Source organism: Ranitomeya imitator, chromosome 1 (assembly GCF_032444005.1).
Source record: "Ranitomeya imitator isolate aRanImi1 chromosome 1, aRanImi1.pri, whole genome shotgun sequence".
NCBI classification, from domain to species: Eukaryota; Metazoa; Chordata; class Amphibia; order Anura; family Dendrobatidae; genus Ranitomeya; species Ranitomeya imitator.
Genome location: NC_091282.1, coordinates 437639025 through 437665961, shown reverse-complemented (window position 1 = coordinate 437665961; position 26937 = coordinate 437639025). Strand labels below are relative to the sequence as shown.

At 44.5% G+C, this 26937-nt stretch overlaps 1 protein-coding gene across 2 annotated transcripts in view; it reads left to right on the top strand.

Annotated features, from left to right (window-relative positions):
* Positions 1-676: 676 nt before the first annotated feature.
* Positions 677-26937, top strand: part of LOC138675501 (zinc-regulated GTPase metalloprotein activator 1B-like) — a 241759-nt gene continuing 215498 nt past the window's right edge. For both annotated transcript variants that reach the window (XM_069763812.1, XM_069763805.1), the window contains exon 1: positions 677-801. The gene's annotated coding sequence lies outside the window, so the exon portion shown is untranslated. The remainder of the gene's footprint in view (positions 802-26937) is intronic.

Here is a 26937-nt window from a genome sequence, read left to right as displayed (position 1 = left end):
GCAAAAAACAGATGTCTGAATAAGACCTTATTGACAGCTTTTGCCTCCGATAGGATCAGTTGTGATCCTCATAACAAGCAGCCATGCCTTTGGCAGACTTTATAGCCATTTGCCAGACTCTATAGCCATTTGGCAGACTCTATACCCAGTTGCCAGTCTTTATAGCCATTAGGCAGACTCTATAGCCATTATTCAGACTTTATAGCCATTTGGCAGACTCTATAGCCAGTTGCCAGTCTTTATAGCCATTATTCAGACTTTATAGCCATTATTCAGACTTTATAGCCATTAGGCAGTCTTTATAGCCATTATTCAGACTTTATAGCCATTAGGCAGTCTTTATAGCCATTATTCAGACTTTATAGCCATTATTCAGACTTTATAGCCATTAGGCAGACTTGTTGGCCAGTTCACCCTCCAAACTCTCGGTGCCTCACCGGTATAATCACACCCACACTAGTTCTCCTAGCTGAAATACCCTACAATGTAGTGTAGTCCCTGTAGTCTGTGTGTGGGGCTGATGGGGATTGTTGTCACAGCACAGTAATGTGTCAGTTTATTTGCAGACACTGTGGGGATACAGTGTGGAGCGGAGACGTGCTGCCTGCAGTCACTAGCAGTCGTGCACAGCACTGTACAGTGTACACGGAGCTGCTCTGTGTGTGGACGCCATTACGCCACGCGCTGCAGCACTTCAGTTCTGTGTTTCTGGGGGAAGCGTTTCGCGGTTGCACCGGAAGACGCTGAGTGGCTGCACGGCTCGGGCTCTGATCACTTGATGCAGTGGTCCTATGCGGTGATGTATGCGACAGTTTGTAGAATCGCTTCTCATAGCTTCGCTGCGTTATCCTCTACTATTCCCGGTCTCTGGAGTGGTTACCATGGCAATAAAGCAGCCTCCCCCTATAGACTTATATACCTGCCTGTATGTTACCGAGAGGGGCCCCAGTGTGAGACACGTGTATATATATATATATATATATATATATATATATATATATATATATATATATATCTCTGTTATAAATACAAGAAGCCATAGCCACAGGATCAGTGGACCGCTGGGACCCCTAGTGATCCCGAGGACCCCCGTGTGAATGGAGCGGAGATGGAGCATGCTTGCCCCTTCATTCATTCTTATGGAGGGGGTGAAGGCCAGCCGAGCACTATCTTCGACATTCCCATTAAAAATGAATGGAGCGGTAGAGTAGTATGGATAATGAACCATTGCTCCTTTCACATGCGGCTCCCCAGAGCCCCAGTTCTTGGGATCGGTGGGGTCCCAGCCATTGGAATGTTATCCTTTATCCCATGGAGCGGGAATAACTTCCACACTTACGAACACCCCTTTAATTCTATAAGCTACCGCTTTTAACGTGCGTAGGTTCTCAGCCAATATAGTCTTTTCAGGGGCACAGTTAGAAGGGGGCAACCTTTGCATGTGCCCCTGGTGCTGAGATCTGTGGAAGAACCCTGTGTGAATGTAGTGTTGGTCGATCATGTGCACTTCTGCTCCTTATAGGGACACCAGTGCTCCATTCATAGAGCCCTAGTTCTCAGGTTTGGTGGGTGTCCCAGCAGTCAGACCCCCAGCGATTGAGACGTTATCCCCTATCCAGTGGATAGGGATATCTTCCAAACTTGGTAACGCCCCTTTATTTAGCAGTTGCATAAGCTACCGCTTAGAAATTAAACAGGTTCTTGGCCAATATAGTAATTACAGGCACATAGATAAAAGTGGCAACCTGGGCATGTGCCCCAGGCGCTGAGTGATATGGAAGAGACAGTAACAAGTTACTTTATCTTCAAAGAAGACATATCTCATCATTCTCCCCTGTTTGCACTGAGATTAGCGACCGCAGGGGAGAATGTTGAGAGCTATATTCAACTGATAACAGTATGAGAAGGGGACAGCTAGTGGAACTACTCCCATCAGCCTACACCTGCTGCCGCTAATAACAGCGAGAGCAGGCGGCAGATGGGAGTATTCATCAGCCGGCGCCTGCTCTATAAATACATTTTTTAAAAATCGGCTGTATATTTGATAACCAGTTAGGCAACCCTCAGCTGTCAGCTTCAGCAAGGTTGGTTATCAAGAATAGAGGGGTCCCCACTCTATTTTTTAAAATTATTTAAATAAATAAAAATAAAAAAACGGCATGGGGTCCCCCACATTTTTAACAACCAGCCTTGCTAAAGCAGACAGCTGGGGGCTGGTATTCTCAGGCTGGTAAGGGGTCATGGATATTGCCCCCCCACCCCAGCCTAAAAGTAGCATGTCACAGCCGCCCAGAAAAGGCACATCTATTAGATGCTCTAATTCTGGCACTTTGCCTGGCTCCTCCCACTTGCCCTATTGCAGTGGTAAGTATGGTTCATATTTATGGGGTTGATGTTACCTTTGTATTGTCTGGTGACATGAAGCCCATGGGTTAGAAATGAAGAAGCGTCTATAAGACACCTATGCATTACTAATCATATAGTTGTATTGTAAATAAAGACACAGCAAGTATAAAGTGTTTAATTGAAATAAAAACAAAATACACGTATCCTTTTGTATTTTAAAATAACACACAGTTATACTCACCTAACACCTAATTCCACTGAATCCTTCGACTCCTGTAATAAAACGAAAATGAAAAACGACAATATCCCTCACCTGTCCATCATTCTGTCCCACGCCGTGATCCTTGTCTTGGAGATAAATAGTTTTTAACCTGGACGGTGCCAAGATGTTACCATCCAGGCTGAGAACCACTGATGGATGAACTGCTGCGAGCGCAGCATCAGTGAGCAGTGGTGACTTCATCGAGGTTGCTGCTCGTGACTGAGGCTGTGTTCCCAGCCAGGCTGACCTGTGGTGACCTCAGCACTGTGAGAAAAAAATCAGTGAGTTTGCCGCAGATAAGCGTGATCTGCGGTGAACTCACTGAGCTGAAATGTGGTGAACTCACTGACTTTTTCTCATGGTGCTGAGGTCACCACAGTTCAGCCTGAGTGGGAACGCAGCCTCAGTGACCGGAGGTAACCTCAATGACGTCACCGCTAGTCACTGATGCTGCAGCATCTCATTCATCAGTGGTTCTCAGCCTGGGCTGTCACATTTTGGCACCATCCAGGTTGAAAATTATCTATCCCCTGACATGTATTACGGCGTGGGACAGAACGACGGGCAGGTGAGGGATATGGTTGTTTTTTTATTTTTGTTTTATTACAGGAGACCATGGCTTCAATGGAATCGTTGTTAGGCAAGTTTGTTTTTATTTCAAATAAAAGACTTTATACTTGCTGTGTGTTTATTTACAATATAACTATAGGATTAGTAATGCATAGGAGTCTGATAGACGTCTCTTCATTACTAACCCATGGGCTTGATGTCACCAGACAATACAAAGGTGACTTCAACCCCACAAATATGAACCCTACTTACCACCGCCACAGGGCAAGTGGGAAGAGCTGGGCAATGTGCCAGAATTAGCTCAATTAATAGACGTGTCTATTCTGGGTGGCTGTGGGCTGCTGTTTTAAGGCTGGGTGGCTATTTTTACCAGGCAACCCACACCTTTCAGTTTTGCCTGGCTGGTTATAAAAAATACAGGGGAACTCATGCCGTTTTTTACATGTATTTATAGCAAAGGCGGCAGCTGATGACTACTATCACCAGCCACCGTCTGCTCTCGCTGTTATCAGCTGAATACAACTCTCAACATTGCTAGCTAGCTAGCGCTAGTCGCAGCAGGAGAGAATGATGCTAGCTGTTTTCAGCACCCAGCGACGGGAAACAGCGCAAACAGTACTGCTGCTTCCCAGGCGCCGCTATGTGTGGTGCTGATGTGGCACGCAGTTGCCACAAGTATTACACACAAGAACACTGATATCTCCGATACTGGTTTTCATGTACTGGAACGTGTGAAAGAGCCCTTAGCCAGGGTAGTAAGAAGCAGGGGATGGGAGCCATCACTAATCTGCTTTCCTTGCTGAATTCTGATTTCATTGGGATAAAAATAAAGTTTTAATCACTGTCCATAAAAGGGTTATTCCCAACATTTAACATAACCACCTAGCCACAGGATGACATGACTTTATCAGTGGCAGAGACCCCCACACATCCCAAAAACTGGTATCTACAAAGAAATTGATCACTCCATTCATTGTCTATGGGATTGGTGGAAAAAAGCACTGTAATCTGCTATCTCCAGTGGATCCATAGGCAATAATGCACGCTGATGAGTTCTTAGGATTGGTGGGGTTCCCTGTGATTTGACCCTTGCCCATGAAAAAGTGATCACTCTTTTTGTGGATAAGAGCTTTCTAATAACCCCCCTACACTAGATATTTATTCCATCTTCCCCACACAGGAATGCTCTGTAAGTGGCTTATCTGCCGGAGAACAAAAGGATCAGTTTTTGTAAATAGGACATGAAGGATCCTTCTCTCACCGACATAATATGTAATATGTGAGGGTAGGTCCAGGAGGCCCCCTTACACATTAGACTGTATGCAGGTTTTAAAAAGCCGTAGGGTTCAGGGGAGAACTGCAGACTTCCAGATGATAGCCCGAATCAGGGACCACTGCTATTATTTATAAACAATCTAAGGCGATGTGCACACAACGTCTCTTCCAGGTGAATTCTATCTGGAACCCGCCTGAAAAAATGGTGCGAACACTTTGCTAAAAGGGAACATAGTGCACAGCAATATAGAAGCGACATTACTGTGCACATGTTTTTCCTTATGTTACTTAAGTTCTAACTGCTGCAGGGTTCGGTAACCGTGAATTGGTTAAAGTAATATGCTCAGTCCTTCCACTAGAAAGCTGTACATCACTATTGTGTAAAATATAGAGTAAAAACACCAGCAGCGTAGCCACCATGGTGAAGCTGCTTCAAGAAAATGACCACAGGGTGCACATACCCTAAGGGCTAATTTCACACGAGCGTCTAAAAAAACGTTTTTCATCCAGAAGAAATAGATACTTTTTCACCTGTATGACAAATATTTTTATACATCAACAAAAAGTGTGCAAGACCACTACAGTTTACTGTGTTAATTAAACTTGTTTGTAAAATTGAATTCTATATGTTTGATCTGTGTGGAATCCAATTTTTCATTTGTCCACTCCTATAGATTTGAGGAGTGCAGTCTCATTGAAATATGGAAGAACATGGAGCATGCTGCAATTTTTTTCAAGGCAGATATTAATTCCATGCAATAAACTGTTATCTAAACAGCGCAATTGAATAATATTGTCCTAGTGTGCACAGGTAATAATAATAATCTTTATTTTTTATATAGCGCTAACATATTCCACAGCGCTTTACAGTTTTGCACACATTATCATCACTGTCCCCATTGGGGCTCACAATCTAAAATCCCTATCAGTGAGGTCCTTTATTTTTTTTGTTGCCCACAGCACTTGAATGGAAAATACAATCATGTGAACGTAGCCTAACTGGGATATTAAAAGATGTTGTCTATAGTAGAATATAACTGGGAGAGATATTAAATAGGTAGTCCACTACTTTTTAATTGATGACCTATCCTTGGGATAGGTCATCAATGTCTGATCGGTCAGAGTAATATTGGGCTAATATTAGGGTGCGGGAACCAGGCCCCATTTCCTAATGCAAAGCATTTTGCTAATACTGTGTTGCAGTCAGGACTCAGGAGGTCACATTTCCTAATCCAAGTCGTTTTTGCTAATATTGAGGTGCAGACAGGAGGCCCCGTTTCCTAATCCAAATCGTTAGGGCTAATATTGGCCTGCAGGCAGGAGGCCCCATTACGTAATCAAAATCATTTGGGCTAATACTGTGTTGCAGTCAGGAGGAATTCACATTCCCTAATCAAAATCTTTTGGGCTAATATTGGGGTGCAGGCACCAAGCCCCATTTCCTAATCAAAATAGTTTGGACTAATATTGTTTTTTCGGGTACCAGGCCCCATTTCTTATTCAAAATCGTTTGGGCTAATATTACTGTGCAGGGAGCAGGCACCATTTCCAAATTAAAATTGTTAGGGGTAATACTGTGTTGCCGTTAGGACTCAGGAGGTCACATTTACTACTCAAAATCTTTTGGGCTAATATTGTTGTGCAGACATCAGGCCACATTTCCTAATCAAAATCAATTGGGCTAATATTGTTGTGCAGGCGCACTTGTCAGAGAAAATCAATACTGATTGTTAACTTAGTGACAGGTGACTGAAAGGTCTGGGCCTAAGGTTGTGAAAAAGTTGGTTAAAAGAGGGGAAGGTTACAACCAAAATAAGTGTAAAAAAGCAAGATCGTAATGGAAGGGGCCGGGGAATAGGCTTGGTGTTCAATGTGTATGTGGGTTAGGTGGTAATGTTACTAAAAGCTTTACTGAACAAACACTGTCTCTACTGTTATGATAGGCAATTCAGTAACACAATGTACATAGCGATCAGAGCACATACAGTGATCTGACAATAACCCAAAAATAATAGAACGAGCTCTGAGACGTGGAAACTCTGTAGACCGCAATTCCTGATCCTCTCCAAACACAACTAGAGGCAGCTGTGGATTGCGCCTAACGCTCCCTATGCAACTCGGCACAGCCTGAGAAACTAACTAGCCTGAAGATAGAAAAATAAGCCTACCTTGCCTCAGAGAAATACCCCAAAGGAAAAGGCAGCCCCCCACATATAATGACTGTGCGTAAGATGAAAAGACAAACGTAGGGATGAAATAGATTCAGCAAAGTGAGGCCCGATATTCTAGACAGAACGAGGATAGGAAAGATAACTTTGCGGTCTACACAAAACCCTAAAGAAAACCACGCAAAGGGGGCAAAAAGACCCTCCGTACCGAACTAACGGCACGGAGGTACACCCTTTGCGTCCCAGAGCTTCCAGCAAAACAAATAGACAAGCTGGACAGAAAAAATAGCAACAAATAGCAAAGAAGCACTTAACTATGCAGAGCAGCAGGCCACAGGAATGATCCAGAGAAACACAAGTCCAACACTGGAACATTGACAGGAAGCATGGATCAAAGCATCAGGTGGAGTTAAGTAGAGAAGCAGCTAACGACCTCACCAGATCACCTGAGGGAGGAAACTCAGAAGCTGCAGTACCACTTTCCTCCACAAACGGAAGCTCCCAGAGAGAATCAGCCGAAGTACCACTTGTGACCACAGGAGTGAACTCTGCCTTCTCCAGGGATTCCTTCACATAACTGCGCATAGCGGTGTGCTCAGGCACGGATAAATTAAACAGTCGGCCTTTTGGGAATTTACTACCAGGAATCAAATTGATAGCACAATCACAATCCCTATGCGGAGGCAGGGCATCGGACTTGGGCTCATCAAATACATCCCGGTAATCAGACAAGAACTCTGGAACCTCAGAAGGGGTGGATGACGAAATTGACAGAAATGGAACATCACCATGTACCCCCTGACAACCCCAGCTGGACACCAACATGGAATTCCAATCCAATACTGGATTATGGGCTTGTAGCCATGGCAACCCCAACACGACCACATCATGCAGATTATGCAACACCAGAAAGCGAATAACCTCCTGATGTGCAGGAGCCATGCACATGGTCAGCTGGGTCCAGTATTGAGGCTTATTCTTGGCCAAAGGTGTAGCATCAATTCCTCTCAATGGAATAGGACACTGCAAGGGCTCCAATAAAAACCCACAACGTTTAGCATAATCCAAGTCCATCAAATTCAGGGCAGCGCCTGAATCCACAAACGCCATGACAGAATACGACGACAAGGAGCATATCAAGGTAACGGACAGAAGAAATTTTGACTGTACAGTACCAATGGCGGCAGACCTAGCGAACCGCTTAGTGCGCTTAGGACAATCAGAGATAGCATGAGTGGAATCACCACAGTAGAAACACAGCCCATTCAGACGTCTGTGTTCTTGCCGTTCAACTCTGGTCATAGTCCCATCGCACTGCATAGGCTCAGGTTTAATCTCAGGTAATACCGCCAAATGGTACACAGATTTACGCTCACGCAAGCGTCGACCGATCTGAATGGCCAAAAGACATAGACTCATTCAAACCAGCGGACATAGGAAATCCCACCATGACATCCTTAATGGCTTCAGAGAGACCCTTTCTGAAAATGGCTGCAAGCGCAGATTCATTCCATTGAGTGAGCACGGACCATTTTCTAAATTTCTGGCAATATAGCTCTATCTCATCCTGAGCCTGACAAAGAGCCAGCAAATTTTTTTCTGCCTGATCTACTGAATTAGGCTCATCGTACAGCAATCCAAGCGCCAGGAAAAACGCATCGATATCACTCAATGCAGGATCTCCTGACGCAAGAGAAAATGCCCAGTCCTGAGGGTCGCAACGCAAAAAAGAAATGACGATCCTAACCTGTTGCGCTGTGTCACCAGAGGAGCGAGGTTTCAAAGCCAGAAACAGTTTACAATTATTCTTGAAACTCAGAAATTTAGTTCTATCTCCAAAAAACAAATCTGGAATAGGAATTCTCGGTTCTAACAAAGAATTCTGAACCACAAAATTTTGAATATCTTGAACTCTTGCCGTGAGCTGATCTACACATGAAGACAGACCTTTAATGTCCATTGTAACACCTGTGTCCTGAACCACCCAAATGTCTAGGGGGAAAAAAAGACAAATCACAGTGCAAAGGAAAAAAAATGGTCTCAGAACTTCTTTTTTCCCTCTATTGAGAATCATTAGTACTTTTGGCTTCCTGTACTGTTATGATAGGCAATTCAGTAACACAATGTACATAGCGATCAGAGCACATACAGTGATCTGACAATAACCCAAAATAATAGAACGAGCTCGGAGACGTGGAAACTCTGTAGACCGCAATTCCTGATCCTCTCCAAACACAACTAGAGGCAGCTGTGGATTGCGCCTAACGCTCCCTATGCAACTCGGCACAGCCTGAGAAACTAACTAGCCTGAAGATAGAAAAATAAGCCTACCTTGCCTCAGAGAAATACCCCAAAGGAGAAGGCAGCCCCCCACATATAATGACTGTGAGTAAGATGAAAAGACAAACGTAGGGATGAAATAGATTCAGCAAAGTGAGGCCCGATATTCTAGACAGAACGAGGATAGGAAAGATAACTTTGCGGTCTACACAAAACCCTAAAGAAAACCACGCAAAGGGGGCAAAAAGACCCTCCGTACCGAACTAACGGCACGGAGGTACACCCTTTGCGTCCCAGAGCTTCCAGCAAAACAAATAGACAAGCTGGGCAGAAAAAATAGCAACAAATAGCAAAGAAGCACTTAGCTATGCAGAGCAGCAGGCCACAGGAATGATCCAGAGAAACACAAGTCCAACACTGGAACATTGACAGGAAGCATGGATCAAAGCATCAGGTGGAGTTAAGTAGAGAAGCAGCTAACGACCTCACCAGATCACCTGAGGGAGGAAACTCAGAAGCTGCAGTACCACTTTCCTCCACAAACGGAAGCTCCCAGAGAGAATCAGCCGAAGTACCACTTGTGACCACAGGAGTGAACTCTGCCACAGAATTCACAACACTCTACCTATCCAAAGACAACTGACAACATCTGTTACTTGACAGGCTACTCAACTCCCTTTAGCAGCCACACAGCAGTACGCTTTTTAGATGAGGGCCAGAAACAGCATGTGCTCCAGTGGATGGCAAGCGCTGCATCAAGTGGCCTCTCCTCCTCTTCCTCCACCTTAACATCACACACAGCACAATCCTCAGAGGCAGCACCCCAATTACCCTTGTTTTCCCCCGTGTCACAACTTTCCAACTGCCCACCTGACTGTGGGGAACCACAGATGTGCGATTTTGCAAAGCTTTTCACACATTCTATTCCATGGGAACCACAGGTCTGCTCAACAGATTCACAGAATCCAGGGAAGGAAAGCATCTGAACCGATGCTTCAAATTTTTTCCTTTTGGATTCAGGGCCAGACGAAAAAAGGTCCCAGCAGAATCCAGACCCTTGTCACCAGACGTTAACCTCCGGGGGGAAGGAGGTGATCCTGATGAGACTTAGATACCTGAGGCGCACACGGTCTGATTTGCCTAGCCTGGGCCTTTTTTGAGACCACAAAGGATGATTCAGCTTGCGATATCTTACAACACAGGACGGAAGGAAAAACGCCTACAGAGTGCATTCGCCCGTTAAAAAATTATTTATTAACATAGACAAAAACTAAACAACGGAGGCTGCTAAGCACACATGCAGGGGAACATAAGCATATGAAGGAGGTGAAAAGGACATGCACAGTGTAGCATTAATATAACATAGTCTCCTAAATATACTGGGACTAATTAGTTAAGACTTTCCAACGTATACAGTGGGGGAAAAATACTTAGTCAGCCACCAATTTTGCAAGTTCTCCCACTTAAAAAGATGCGAGAGGCCTGTAATTGACATAATAGGTAGACCACAACTATGAGAGTCAAAATTGAGAAAACAAATCCAGAAAATCTCCTTGTCTGATTTGGCAAGATTTGTTTTTCAAACTATGGTGGAAAATAAGTATGTGGTCACCTAAAAACATGCAAGATTTCTGGCTCTCACAGACCTATAACTTCTTCTTTAAGAGGCTCCTCTGTCCTCCACTCATTACCTGTAGTAATGGCACCTGCTTGAACTTGTTATCAGTATAAAAGACACCTGTCCACAACCTCAAACAGTCACACTCCAAACTCCACTATGGTGAAAACCAAAGAGCTGTCGAAGAAAACCAGCAACAAAATTGTAGCCCTGCACCATGCTGGGAAAACTAAATCTGCAATAGGCAAGCAGCTTGGTGTGATGAAAACAACTGTGGGAGCAATAATAAGAAAATGGAAGCCATCAATACCACTGGTAATCTCCCTCGATCTGGGGCTCCACGCAAGATCTCACCCCATGGGGTCAAAATGATCACAAGAAAGGTAAGCAAAAATCCCTGAACCACACGGGAACCCTAGTGAATGACATGCATAGAGTATTGGGAGAATGTCATTTGGTCTGATGAAACCAAAGTAGAACTGTTTGGTAGAAACAAAACTCGTCGTGTTTGGAGGAGACAGAATGCTGTCTCTGCAATGGGGCATGGGGCTGTTTCTCTGCAAAGGGACCAGGACGACTGATCCATGTACATGAAAGAAGGGGCCATGTATCGTGAGATTTTGAGTGCAAACCTTCCATCTGCAAGGGCATTGAAGATGAAACGTGGCTGGGTCTTTCAGCATGATAATGATCCCAAGCACACTGAAGGTCCTGGAGTGGCTTCGTGAGAAGCATATGAAGGTCCTGGAATGGCCTAGCCAGTCTCCAGATCTCAACCCCATAGAAAACCTTTGGAGGGAGTTGAAAGTCTGTGTTGCCCAGTGACAGGCCCAAAACATCTCTGCTGTAAAGGAGATCTGCATGGAGGAATGGGCCAAAATACCACTAACAGAGTGTGCCAACCTTGTGAAGACTTACAGAAAATGTTTGACCTCTGTCATTGCCAACAAAGGACATATAACAAAATATTGAGATGAAATTTTGTTAATGACCAAATACTAATTTTCCACTATAATTTGAAAAATAAATCTTGCCAAATCAGACAAGATAATTTTCTGGATTTGTTTTCCCAATTTTGACTCTCATAGTTGAGGTCTACCTATGATGTCAATTACAGGCCTCTCTCATCTTTTTCAGTGGGGGAACTTGCACAATTGGTGGCTGACAACATACTTTTTCCCCCACTGTATATGCTGCAGGGGGGGAGCTAAAGTAACGGTATTTCAACTTACATGTAACGTATCACCAGCTGCATGCAGTGTTCCCACCGCCCCTACAGTTGAAACCAGAAGTTTACATACACTATATAGAAAGACACATATGCATGTTTTTCTCAATATCTGACCTGAAATCAGGATAAACTTTTCCTGTCTTATGTCAGTTAGGATTACCATAATTATTAATATTTGGCAAATGCCAGAATAATGAGAGAGAGAATGTTTTAAGGCATTTTTATTATTAACTGCAAAGTCAAAAGTTTACATACATTTCATTAGTGTTTGGTACCATTGCCCTTAAACTCAATGACTTGGTTCAGATGTTTGGGATATCCTTCCACAAGCTTCTCACAATAGTTGGTCGGAATTTGGGCCCATTCCTCCTTACAAAACTGCTGTAACTGATCCAGGTTTGTAAGTCTCCTTGCTCGCATCGGCCTTTTCAGCTTTGCCCATAAATTTTCAATAGGATTGAGATCAGGGCTTTGTGATTGCCACTCCAAAACATTGACTTTGAAATTCTTAAGCCACTTTGCTACCATTTTGGCAGTATGCTTCTGGTCATTGTCCATTTGGAAGACCCATTTCCGCCCAAGCTAACTTCCTGGCTGATGTCTTGAGATGTTGCTTCAGTATTGCCACATAATCTTTTTTTCTCATGATGCCATCTATTTTAGGAATTGCACCAGTCCCTCTTACAACAAAACAACCACAAAATGATGCTGCCACCCTGTGTTTCACAGTTGGGATGGTGTTCTTAGGCTTCCAAGCTTCTCCCATTTTCCTCCAAATGTAACAATGGTCATTATGCCCAAAAAGTTCAATTTTAGTTTCATCGAACCACAGGACATGTCTCCAAAAATTAAGGTCTGTCTTCCTGTGTGCATTTGCAGACATTAATCTAGCTTCTTTACGTTTCTTTTGGAGTAATAGCTTCCTGGCAGAGTAGCCGTTCAGCTCATGTTGTTGCAGTACTGTTTTCAGTGTGGATATTGACACAATCTTACCAGCTTCCGCCATCATTTTTAGAAGGTCTTTTGCGTTTGTCCTTGGGTTGATATGCACATGTCGGACCAAAGCACGTTCATCTCTGGGACACAGAACCCGTCTCCTTCCTGAGTGGTATGATGCTGGACAATCCCATCTTGTTTGTACTTGGGTATAATTGTTTGTACAGATGAATGAGGCACCTTCAGGTATCTTGAATTTGTACCCAAGGATGAGCCAGACTTGTGCAAGTTGTGATGCAGTGACCCCTTTTTCAGCTAGGGGGTGCTGCAGGTGCTCCTCAGGATGCGCATGGAGGCTTATCTGTGATTATGATGGTGAAACAGTGGCCAGCAGGATTGTAAATGGCCGATATGTGTCGCAGAGGGAGTCTGTGCTGTGAGCCAATAATGTTGTTCTGGAACCTGTAGTCCCACAAGTGTATAGTTTGTAAAGGGAGGCTTACAGAGTTAGCTGGAGAGCTGGGCGGGTCTGGCTAACCACACGCACCACCCATCTATGGGAGTGGTTACAACTACATAATGTGACCAGGGTTTGGTCACATGGGCTGTAATGGAGAGTGTGTAGATCCTGGTCGGCCTCTGTGTTGGGAGGTCCTGTGTGTGGACCAGATCCCTGAATAGTGCACTGAGAGACTTGTGTGTTGGACGGTCCCAGGTGGGGACCGACTTCCTGACGGAAAGGCTGAATGTCCAGAGTCTGTGAAGGCACTGCGTTGGGGAGCTACCGTCCTTCGGTGCGTCTGGAACTGACTGATGTGTGCCTGCCAGGCAAGTTGGTGAACCCTGAAAGGCAGTTCCCCAAGAGAAAGGACTGACAGGAGGTCAGCTTGTGGAGCAGGAGCTCCAGAAAGGTAACACCCGGGAAGGTGGCTATCATAACGGCAGAGAAGTATCTGCCAGTGAAACAGACTGTTGGTGCTTGTTGTGTTCCATGGGCATTGATGAACTGTTCGGCGGAAGGATCACCCATGATAACTGGACGAAGTGAGAAGTCCGGCATGTGTAGTGTCTGTGAGTTAAAGCCGTATAAAACGTATATAATGAACTGTTCGTGGTTGCGGTTTATGATACTTGAATAAACCGGATAGACTGTTTTGTGTAAGGCTATATTCACACTTTGCGGATTTTGCTGCGGATCCGCAGCGGATTTGACCGCTGCGGATCCGCAGCAGTTTCCCATGAGTTTACATTACAATGTAAACCTATGGGAAACAAAAAACGCTGTGCACATGCTGCACAAAAATCCGCGCGGAAACGCTGCGGATTACATTCCGCAGCATGTCACTTCTTTTCTGCGGATTTTCACCTGCTCCAATAGAAAACTGCAGATGAAAATCCGCAGAAGAAAACGCAGTAAAAACCGCGATAAATCCGCACTAAAAACCGCGATGGGTTTTCACTGCGGATTTTGGAATTCTGCTGCGGAAAAATCCACAGTGGAATCTGCAAAGTGTGAACATAGCCTTAAAAACCGTGGCCTTGTGCATTTATCCTGTTGCCAAGAAAGGGTCCCCCAACACACTCAGTATGCGCTATCTTACAAAGTCCACAAATCTCTTCCTGATATCTTGGCTGATTTCTTGAGACTTTCCCATGATGCTACACAAAGAAGCAGTGTGTTTCAGGTGTGCATTAAAATACATCCACAGGAGTGTCTCTAATTACCTCAGATGTTGCCAAAAAATCTATCAGAAGCTTCCAAACACATGACATCATCATATGGTCAGTAAATAATTTTTTGCAGGCATATTAATCTCATTGTGTCTAAACTTTTGACTTTGCAGTAAGTAATAAAAATGCATTAAAACATTCTTTCTCATTATTCTGGAATTTGGCACTTATTAATAATTATGGTAATCCAAACTGACCTAAAATGGGAAAGATTTAATTTGATTTCATGTGAGATATTGAGAAAAACTTACATATGTGTCATTTTATATAATGTATGTAAACTTCTGGTTTCAAATTTATGTTGGAAAGTCTTAACAAATTAGTCCCAGTATATTTAGGGGACTATGTTATATTAATGCTGCACTGTGCGTGTCTTTTTCACCTGAATATGCTTATGTTCCCCTGCATGTGTGCTTAGCAGCCTCCATTTTTTAGTTTTTGACTATGTATATATCAAGTTAATAAAGTATTTTTTAATGAGCAAAAACACTCTGTAATGAGTTTAGCCCTTTTGTGTGGTTGATATATGGGTCTTTTATCGCTAAAACTCATGTTATCTGCCAACTTTGCAAAAAACTAATTCATAGAGGGAAAAATTGCAATATTTGACTACTACATACATCAACCAGCACATGCGTGATAAACATACGTTAGTCTGGGAATCTTACTGCGCTGAAATACGGACTAGCGAGCCTCGCCGACCACCGGCCGTCCCATCAACCGCATCTGCATCTTCTTCCTTCTCTGTCACCGTGACAAGTGTTCTCACAGAGGTCTCCATCCGCAGAACCTCCACTTGTTTACCCCCTACAGTCAGGGTGAGTGAGCGCCCGTCAGCTGTTACGAAAGTGGAGATGCCTGCTGGTTTTGTTTCACCGAGCACACCACATCTTTCTCAGTCCACCATAACATCTCCGCCTGCATCTCACAGTCTAGCAGTTTATCGTATTCACCCTACTCCACCATCTCTCAGCTCAGCAGCCAGCTCTCGGTCCCGAAGATATGCAAATTGCCTCTTCTGAGAAAAAGAGGACTTAAAAAGAGATGGTATGTCACTCTCCATAAGGAGAAACGATACCCCTTAGACCCCAGTCCCGAAGATGTCATTTAAAAGAATGTTTCCTCCTACTCATGCCAATTCTAAGAGCTTGAACTGCACCATCTCCAATCTGTTGTCCACGGAAATGCTGTCTTTCCGCCTTGTGGATACAGACGGTTTATGAAAGCTGATTGCCGTTGCAGTCTTCCAGTACTAGTTGCCCAGTCGCCATTACTTCTTTAATAAAGCTGTGCTTGTGCTACACCAGCATGTTGCAGAAAACATCACTTGTTCCTTGAAAAAATCTATGTCTGACGGCGCATTTCACCACTGACACCTGGATGAGCAAGTATGCCCAGAGGCATTACATCTCTCTGACTGGGCACTAGGTGATTGTGGGGGCAGGCGTGGAAGATGCTGTTCCACAAGTCTTGAAATCCCCAAGGCTTGAGGAAAAAACTCTGTATCTAACACTTTCTCCACTGCTTCTGGCTCCTCCACCTTCTCTAGGGTCTCCACCTGCGCCCACAACCTTTCCCTTAATGAGACGTGTTCAAACAGTGCTGAGTGAATCCTCCTTGCCTCCATACTGCACAGCCAGAGCTCACCGCAATCGGGCAGTGTTTAAATTAGAAGGAATAGAAGAAAGGCGTTCCAGCTCCTTTAAAAATTTCAAAAACTTTATTTCTCCATTAAAATGCGAAACAGCAATCCTTGCCTTAGTGCGAAAATGTGAGTGCAGAGTACATGCGACGCGTTTCGATCTAAATGATCTTACTCAATGCATGATGTTTGACAAACTGCAGTGGCTATTAATATACAGATGGACCAATCTCTTCACTGATACAAGTCACATGACTCATTACCACAGGTCCTATACATGTGAACTCCACTGCAGCTGCAAGAGATGAACGAACAAATAAGCCAAGGTAACACAACATACTTAAAAAATGTAGATACACAATAATAAAAACAATAATACAATAAGTAACTAGCAGTAATGATTAGAGTTGAGCGACCTTGACCTTTTTAGAGTCGAGCCGGGTTTCGCGAAACCCGACTATCTCAAAAGTCGGGTCGAGTGAAATCGGCCGATTATGACGTAAAGTCGGGATCGACCGAAACACGAAACCCAATGCAAGTCAATGGGGCAGCATAGTCGGCAGTGAGTGGGGGCCAGGAAAACACCTAGAGTGCCCATTTTAATGTCAAAACCATCCATTCTTCTTAATGAAGCTTGTCAAGCGTAATTTACCTTATAATAATTGGAAGGCATTTGAAATTGGGGGTCATTTGGCTAAAGTTGTGGTGGGTAGGGCTGGTTCAAGTAATTAGTGGGCCCAGGAAATCTGGACCACGTCACGGCAGTGGAGCAGGGAGAGGTAAGTATTTCAACTTTGCAAGTGCTGTGAACCTGAGCAAGCAGGGGGGGCCCACTCGTTGGCATTGGCACTGGCACAGGGCCCCTCAAAGTACAGCGGTGTGTTTGCACGGCGGGGGCGCCTCCCACCGGCAGCAACACTTTTGCGTACTATGAGAGGCCCTGTGCCAGTGACGTCGCCAACTAGTATTCCTCCCCCCACCTGATGAAGGAACCTGCACTTTCATCTGCACCTTCCTCTTTGTCCCCGTGTAAGGTGGTATGGTATGCGGGAAGAGCAACCTGACTTTCAGCAGGGTCACAATGTTGTTGTGTAGCGTGCACGGGGAATGTTGCGTTATGGGTCAATGTACCAGCAGACTCATCTATCACTGGCTGGGCAATGGGCAGGATGAGGAGGAAACACAGATATAGGCCCAAAGAATAAAGTTGGCTAAATGCAGTTCAAAATTGGTAACACAGGAATAACCAGGGGGCATTGCAGTGGAGGACAACTGGAATGAGAGGCTGACACAGAGAGTAGGCCCAAATCAGTAAGTAGTCGAAATGCAGTTCAAAATTGGCAACCGTAGTAAACAGGCGGCACAGCTTTGTTCAGTGGAGGAGAACAGCAAGGAGTGGCAGACACCGATAGTAGGCCCCAACCCAACTAGTAGGCCAAATGCAGTCTAACATTAACAACTACTTAATGAGCGCCTGAAAACGGAATTTCAGGACAGGAAACCAGGAGAACAGCAAGGAGCGGCAGACACTGTTAGTAGGCCCCAAACCAACTAGTACGCCAAATGCAGTTGTTCCATTTAACCACAATTTAACGAGAGCCTGAAGATAGAAGCTCAGGAAAGGCAACCTGGAGAACACCTTGGAGTGGAACACACCATCTCTCTCCACCCGATACCCATTTTGTAGGCCTAATGCAGTGTAGTTTTCTACAACTACTAAACGAGAGTCGGAAGACCGAAGCAATGGCAAGGAAACCTGGGGAACACCTTGGAGTGTAACACACCATCTCTCTCCACCCGATACCCATTTTGTAGGCCTAATGCAGTGTAGTTTTCTACAACTACTAAACGAGAGTCGGAAGACCGAAGCAATGGCAAGGAAACCTGGGGAACACCTTGGAGTGTAACACACCATCTCTCTCCACCCGATACCCATTTTGTAGGCCTAATGCAGTGTAGTTTTCTACAACTACTAAACGAGAGTCTGAAGACCGAAGCAATGGCAAGGAAACCTGGGGAACACCTTGGAGTGTAACACACCATCTCTCTCCACCCGATACCCATTTTGTAGGCCTAATGCAGTGTAGTTTTCTACAACTACGGCAGTAGCCAGGTCAGTGTAGTAGTAGTGGAAATTACGGGCCGCAGACAGGCTTCGAAGGCCTAACATAACAAAAATTGGGCTGTAGGCAATTTAAAATTGGTTCCAGGGGAACACGGGCAGCAGTAGACAGGTCAGTGGAGGCCTAGTGGAAGGAGGGACCGCAGACAGGCTTCGAAGCCCTAACATAATAAATTGGGCTTGCTGTCGGCAATTTTAAATTGGTTCCAGGGGAACACGGGCAGCAGTGGCCTGGTCAGTGTAGTAGTAGTGGAAAGAACGGGCCGCAGACAGGCTTCGAAGGCCTAACATAGCAAAAATTGGGATGTAGGCAATTTAAAATTGGTTCCAGGGGAACACGGGCAGCAGTAGACAGGTCAGTGGAGGCCTAGTGGAAGGAGTGACCGCAGAGAGGCTTCGAAGGCCTAACATAAGAAAAATGTCAATACAATGGTATTGACAGTGCCAGGCATTGAAGGATGTCAGCGCATAGACTAAACATTGGTGGAGCTGTGAGAGAAAATTTTGCAAGTGGTAGAGCACTGTTTGAGCTGAGGGGGGGGGACTGTCTTGTCCCTCATATTACAACGGTGTGTCTGACGTTGGGTGCGCACCACCACCGCCAGACACTTTATTGTACTATGAGGGACCTAGTGGCAGTGCCGTCGACCAAAAGCGGGCACACCCACCTCCTCAGACAAACAGTACTCTCAGGGAGGTGTTAACATGTCGGATGCTGGACAATCAGGTGCTGCAAATTACGAGATTGGAAAAGTCGTTCAGAATAGTCCACAGGCAAGACCTTTACATAGGAAAGCTAGGTGTCAGCCGGGCAAGGTGGGGCAAAAGATTTCGAAATCCAGTTGTGGTTCATTTTAATGAAGGTTAGATCATCTACATTTTGGGTAGCCAGACGAGTCCTTTTTTCTGTTAGTATTGAACCTGCAGCACTGAATACTCTTTCTGATAGGACACTAGCTGCTGGGCAAGCAAGCTCCTGCAATGCATATTCTGCCAATTCTGGCCAGGTGTCTAATTTTGATGCCCAGTAATCAAATGGGAATGACGGTTGAGGGAGAACGTCGATAAGGGATGAAAAATAGTTAGTAACCATACTGGACAAATGTTGTCTCCTGTCACTTTGAATTGATGCTGCAGTACCTGTCCTGTCTGCGGTCATAGCAAAATCACTCCACAACCTGGTCAGAAAACCCCTCTGGCCAACGCCACTTCTGATTTCTGCCCCTCTAACACCTCTGGTCTGCTGGCCCCTGCAGCTCGTGTTAGAACGATCACGGGCGCTGTGTGCAGGGAATGCCAGAAGCAAACGGTCAACAAGAGTTGATTGTTTGGTTGCTAATATTAGTTCCAAGTTCTCATGTGGCATTATATTTTGCAATTTGCCTTTATAGCGAGGATCAAGGAGGCAGGCCAACCAGTAATCGTCATCGTTCATCATTTTTGTTATGCGTGTGTCCCTTTTGAGGATACGTAAGGCATAATCCGCCATGTGGCCCAAAGTTCCAGTTCTCAAATCTGTGGTTGTGCTTGGTTGAGGGGCAGTTTCAGGCAAATCCACGTCACTTATGTCCCTCCAAAAACCAGAACCCGGCCTTGCCGCGCCAACAATTTCCACTGGCCCCGGAAAAGCTTCCTCATTAAAAATATAATCATCCCCATCATCCTCCTCGTCCTCCTCCTCCTGTTCGCCCGCTACCTCGTCCTGTACACTGCCCTGGCCAGACAATGGCTGACTGTCATCAAGGCTTTCCTCTTCCTCAGCTGCAGACGCCTGATCCTTTATGTGCGTCAAACTTTGCATCAGCAGACGCATTAGGGGGATGCTCATGCTTATTATGGCGTTGTCTGCACTAACCAGCCGTGTGCATTCCTCAAAACACTGAAGGACTTGACACATGTCTTGAATCTTCGACCACTGCACACCTGACAACTCCATGTCTGCCATCCTACTGCCTGCCCGTGTATGTGTATCCTCCCACAAAAACATAACAGCCCGCCTCTGTTCACACAGTCTCTGAAGCATGTGCAGTGTTGAGTTCCACCTTGTTGCAACGTCTATGATTAGGCGATGCTGGGGAAGGTTCAAAGAACGCTGACAGGTCTGCATACGGCTGGAGTGTACGGGCGAATGGCGGATATGTGAGCAAAGTCCACGCACTTTGAGGAGCAGGTCGGATAACCCCGGATAACTTTTCAGGAAGCACTGCACCACCAGGTTTAAGGTGTGAGCCAGGCAAGGAATGTGTTTCAGTTGGGAAAGGGAGATGGCAGCCATGAAATTCCTTCCGTTATCACTCACTACCTTGCCTGCCTCAAGATCTACAGTGCCCAGCCACGACTGCGTTTCTTTCTGCAAGAACTCGGACAGAACTTCAGCGGTGTGTCTGTTGTCGCCCAAACACTTCATAGCCAATAGAGCCTGCTGACGTTTGCCAGTAGCTGTCCCATAATGGGAGACCTGGTGTGCAACAGTGGCAGCTGCGGATGGAGTGGTTGTGCGACTGCGGTCTGTGGACGAGGTCTCGCTTCTGCAGGAGGAGGAGGAGGGGGTGCGAACGGCTACAGCCAACTGTTTCCTAGACCGTGGGCTAGGCAGAACTGTCCCAAACTTGCTGTCCCCTGTGGACCCTGCATCCACCACATTTACCCAGTGTGCCGTGATGGACACGTAACGTCCCTGGCCATGCCTACTGGTCCATGCATCTGTTGTCAGGTGCACCTTTGTGCTCACAGATTGCCTGAGTGCATGGACGATGCGCTCTTTAACATGCTGGTGGAGGGCTGGGATGGCTTTTCTGGAAAAAAAGTGTCGACTGAGTAGCTCGTAGCGTGGTACAGCGTAGTCCATCAGGGCTTTGAAAGCTTCGCTTTCAACTAACCGGTAGGGCATCATCTCTAACGAGATTAGTCTAGCTATGTGGGCGTTCAAACCCTGTGTACGCGGATGCGAGGCTAAGTACTTCCTTTTTCTAACCATAGTCTCATGTAGGGTGAGCTGGACTGGAGAGCTGGAGATCGTGGAACTAGCGGGGGTGCCGGTGGACATGGCAGACTGAGAGACGGTGGGAGATGGTATTGTTGCCGCCGGTGCCCTAGATGCAGTGTTTCCTACTACGAAACTGGTGATTCCCTGACCCTGACTGCTTTGGCCTGGCAAAGAAACCTGCACAGATACTGCAGGTGGTGCAGAAAATGGTGGCCCTACACTGCCGGAAGGGATGTTGCGTTGATGACTAGCTTCATTGGCCGAGGGTGCTACAACCTTAAGGGACGTTTGGTAGTTAGTCCAAGCTTGCAAATGCATGGTGGTTAAATGTCTATGCATGCAACTTGTATTGAGACTTTTCAGATTCTGCCCTCTGCTTAAGGTAGTTGAACATTTTTGACAGATGACTTTGCGCTGATCAATTGGATGTTGTTTAAAAAAATGCCAGACTGCACTTTTTCTAGCATCGGATACCTTTTCAGGCATTGCAGACTGAGCTTTAACCGGATGGCCACGCTGTCCTCCAACAGGTTTTGACTTTGCCACGCGTTTTGGGCAAGATACGGGCCCGGCAGATGGAACCTGTTGCGATGTTGATGCCTGCTGCGGCACCTCCTCCTCCGCTTCAGAACTGCTGCCGCCTGCACCCTGTTCCCCCAATGGCTGCCAATCGGGGTCAAGAACTGGGTCATCTATTACCTCTTCTTGTAGCTCTTGTGCAACTTCGTCTGTGTCACCGTGTCGGTCGGTGGTATAACGTTCGTGATGGGGCAACATAGTCTCATCAGGGTCTGATTCTTGATCAGCACCCTGCGAGGGCAATGTTGTGGTCTGAGTCAAAGGACCAGCATAGTAGTCTGTCTGTGGCTGTGCATCAGTGCACTCCATGTCAGAGTCAACTTGTAAGGGGCATGGATTGTTAACTGCTTCACTTTCTAAGCCAGGGACGGTATGTGTAAAGAGCTCCATGGAGTAACCCGTTGTGTCGCCTGCTGCATTCTTCTCTGTTGTTGTTTTTGCTGAAGAGGACAAGGAAGCGACTTGTCCCTGACCGTGAACATCCACTAACGACGCGCTGCTTTTACTTTTACCAGTTTCACGAGAGGAGGCAAAAGAGCTAGAGGCTGAGTCAGCAAGATAAGCCAAAACTTGCTCTTGCTGCTCCGGCTTTAAAAGCGGTTTTCCTACTCCCAGAAAAGGGAGCGTTCGAGGCCTTGTGTAGCCAGACGACGAACCTGGCTCCACAGCTCCAGACTTAGGTGCAATATTTTTTTTCCCACGACCACCTGATGCTCCACCACTACCACTACCCTCATTACCAGCTGACAATGAACGCCCCCGGCCACGACCTCTTCCACCAGACTTCCTCATTGTTTTAAAAACGTTACCAAACTAACGGTATTTGTTGCTGTCACACAACTTACACGGTGAGCTATAACTTCAGTATGATTTAGCTACCCCTTTACAGGTGGGTGAGACCACAACGAAAATCAGGCACAATGTTACACACTCTGTTGTTGGTGGCAACAAATGAGAGAGATGCCACACACGCAGGACTGTCACTGAAGCGCAAATGTAAATATTAATCTCCCACTGATTTGTTTTTTTTTTTTTAAAAGGGAGACTTTAGAAAAAAAAAAATAATAAAAAAAAATGATTTTTTAAGGAAGAATTTATAAACCAAATAAAATGAAATGATTGTTTCAGGGAGAATTTAGAAAACAAATAAAAAAAAATAGGCTTTCTATGGCCCACTGAGTGAGAGAGGACGCACACAGGAGTCAGGAGTGGCACACAAGCCCAGAGGCCAATATTTATCTCCCACTGATTGATTTAGTGATTTTTTCAGGTAATTTTTGGAACCCAAATCAAGCAAAAAAATTAATAGGCTTTCTATGGCCCACAATTGGAGAGAGAGAGATGGCACACCCAGGAGTCAAGACTGGCACACAAGCAGAAAGGGCAATATTAATCTCCCACTGATTTGATTTTTTTTTTTTTTTTCAGGGAGACTTTAGAAAAAAAAAATACAAAAAAAATGATTTTTTCAGGAATAATTTAGAAACCAAATAAAATAAAATGATTTTTTCAGGGAGAATTTAGAAAACAAATAAAACAAAAAATAGGCTTTCTAGGGCCCACTGAGTGAGAGATGACGCACACAGGAGTCAGGAGTGGCACACAAGCCCAGAGGCCAATATTTATCTCCCACTGATTGATTTAGTGATTTTTTCAGGTAGATTTTGGAACCCAAATCAAGCAAAAAAATAAATAGGCTTTCTATGGCCCACAATTGGAGAGAGAGATGGCACACCCAGGAGTCAAGACTGGCACACAAGCAGAAAGGGCAATATTAATCTCCCACTGATTTGATTTTTTTTTTTTTTCAGGGAGACTTTAGAAAAAAAAAATACAAAAAAATGAATTTTTCAGGAAGAATTTAGAAACAAAATAAAATAAAATGATTGTTTCAGGGAGAATTTAGAAAACAAATAAAAAAAAAATAGGCTTTGTAGGGCCCACTGAGTGAGAGAGGACGCACACAGGAGTCAGGAGTGGCACACAAGCCCAGAGGCCAATATTTATCTCCCACTGATTGATTTAGTGATTTTTTCAGGTAGATTTTGGAACCCAAATCAAGCAAAAAAATTAATAGGCTTTCTATGGCCCACAATTGGAGAGAGAGAGAGAGATGGCACACCCAGGAGTCAAAACTGGCACACAAGCAGAAAGGGCAATATTAATCTCCCACTGATTTGATTTTTTTTTTTTTTTTTTCAGGGAGACTTTAGAAAAAAAAAAAAAAATGAATTTTTCAGGAAGAATTTAGAAACAAAATAAAATAAAATGATTGTTTCAGGGAGAATTTAGAAAACAAATAAAAAAAAAATAGGCTTTGTAGGGCCCACTGAGTGAGAGAGGACGCACACAGGAGTCAGGAGTGGCACACAAGCCCAGAGGCCAATATTTATCTCCCACTGATTGATTTAGTGATTTTTTCAGGTAGATTTTGGAACCCAAATCAAGCAAAAAAATTAATAGGCTTTCTATGGCCCACAATTGGAGAGAGAGAGATGGCACACCCAGGAGTCAAGACTGGCACACAAGCAGAAAGGGCAATATTAATCTCCCACTGATTTGATTTTTTTTTTTTCAGGGAGACTTTAGAAAAAAAAATACAAAAAAATGAATTTTTCAGGAAGAATTTAGAAACAAAATAAAATAAAATGATTGTTTCAGGGAGAATTTAGAAAACAAATAAAAAAAAATAGGCTTTGTAGGGCCCACTGAGTGAGAGAGGACGCACACAGGAGTCAGGAGTGGCACACAAGCCCAGAGGCCAATATTTATCTCCCACTGATTGATTTAGTGATTTTTTCAGGTAGATTTTGGAACCCAAATCAAGCAAAAAAATTAATAGGCTTTCTATGGCCCACAATTGGAGAGAGAGAGATGGCACACCCAGGAGTCAAGACTGGCACACAAGCAGAAAGGGCAATATTAATCTCCCACTGATTTGATTTTTTTTTTTTTTCAGGGAGACTTTAGAAAAAAAAAATACAAAAAAAATGATTTTTTCAGGAATAATTTAGAAACCAAATAAAATAAAATGATTGTTTCAGGGAGAATTTAGAAAACAAATAAAAAAAATAGGCTTTGTAGGGCCCACTGAGTGAGAGAGGACGCACACAGGAGTCAGGAGTGGCACACAAGCCCAGAGGCCAATATTTATCTCCCACTGATTCATTTATTGATTTTTTTCAGGTAGAATTTAGAACCCAAATCAAACAAAAAAATAAATAGGCTTTCTATGGCCCACTATTTGTGAGAGAGATGGCACGCTCAGGACTGGCACACAAGCCCAGAGGCCAATATTAATCTCCCACTTTTTTTTTTTTTTCCAGGGAAAATTTATAAACCCAATAAAAAAAATAATAAATATGCTTTCTATGGCCTACTATCTGAGAGAGAGAGATGGCACGCTTAGGACTGGCACACAAGCCCAAAGGCCAATATTAATCTCCCACTGATTGATTTATTGATTTTTTCAGGTAGAATTTAGAACCCAAATCAACCCAAAAAATAAATAGGCTTTCTATGGCCCACTATTTGTGAGAGAGATGGCACGCTCAGGACTGGCACACAAGCCCAGAGGCCAATATTAATCTCCCACTTTTTTTTTTTTTTCCAGGGAAAATTTATAAACCCAATAAAAAAATTAATAAATAGGCTTTCAATGGCCCACTATCTGAGAGAGAGAGATGGCACGCTTAGGACTGGCACACAAGCCCAAAGGCCAATATTAATCTCCCACTGATTGATTTATTGATTTTTTCAGGTAGAATTTAGAACCCAAATCAACCAAAAAAATAAATAGGCTTTCTATGGCCCACTATTTGTGAGAGAGATGGCACGCTCAGGACTGGCACACAAGCCCAGAGGCCAATATTAATCTCCCACTGATTGATTTATTGATTTTTTCAGGTAGAATTTAGAACCCAAATCAAGCAAAAAAATTAATAGGCTTTCTATGGCCCACTGAGTGAGAGATGGCACACACAGGAGTCAGGAGTGGCACACAAGCCCTGAGGCCAATATTTTTCTCCCACTGATTGATGTGATTTTTTCAGGTAGATTTTGGAACCCAAATCAAGCAAAAAAATAAATAGGCTTTCTATGGCCCACTGAGTGAGAGATGGCACACACAGGAGTAAGGAGTGGCACACAAGCCCTGAGGCCAATATTTTTCTCCCACTGATTGATGTAGTGATTTTTTCAGGTAGATTTTGGAACCCAAATCAAGCAAAAAAATAAATAGGCTTTCTATGGCCCACTGAGTGAGAGATGGCACACACAGGAGTAAGGAGTGGCACACAAGCCCTGAGGCCAATATTTTTCTCCCACTGATTGATGTTGTGATTTTTTCAGGTAGATTTTAGAACCCAAATCAAGCAAAAAAATAAATAGGCTTTCTATGGCCCACTGAGTGAGAGATGGCACACACAGGAGTAAGGAGTGGCACACAAGCCCTGAGGCCAATATTTTTCTCCCACTGATTGATGTTGTGATTTTTTCAGGTAGATTTTGGAACCCAAATCAAGCAAAAAAATAAATAGGCTTTCTATGGCCCACTGAGTGAGAGATGGCACACACAGGAGTAAGGAGTGGCACACAAGCCCTGAGGCCAATATTTTTCTCCCACTGATTGATGTAGTGATTTTTTCAGGTAGATTTTAGAACCCAAATCAAGCAAAAAAATAAATAGGCTTTCTATGGCCCACTGAGTGAGAGATGACACAGACAGGGATGGCACTCTAGCAGAAATGCCAATCTTAATCTCCCACAAAAAAAAAAGGAACTGTCCTTCAATTACTATCTCCCTGCAGTAATCTCAGCCAGGTATGGCAGGCAGCAATAAGGAGTGGACTGATGCACAAATTAAATAAAAAGTGTGGACAAACAAACAAGATAGCTGTGCAGAAAGGAAGGAACAAGAGGATTTGTGCTTTGAAAAAAGCAGTTGGTTTGCACAGCGGCGTACACACAGCAATGCAGCTATCAGGGAGCCTTCTAGGGCAGCCCAATGAGCTACAGCGCTGAGGAAAAAAAAAAATGTAGCTTCCACTGTCCCTGCACACCGAAGGTGGTGTTGGGCTGTGGAAATCGCTACAGCACAAGCGGTTTGGTGGTTAATGGACCCTGCCTAACGCTATCCCTGCTTCTGACGAAGCGGCAGCAACCTCTCCCTAAGCTCAGATCAGCAGCAGTA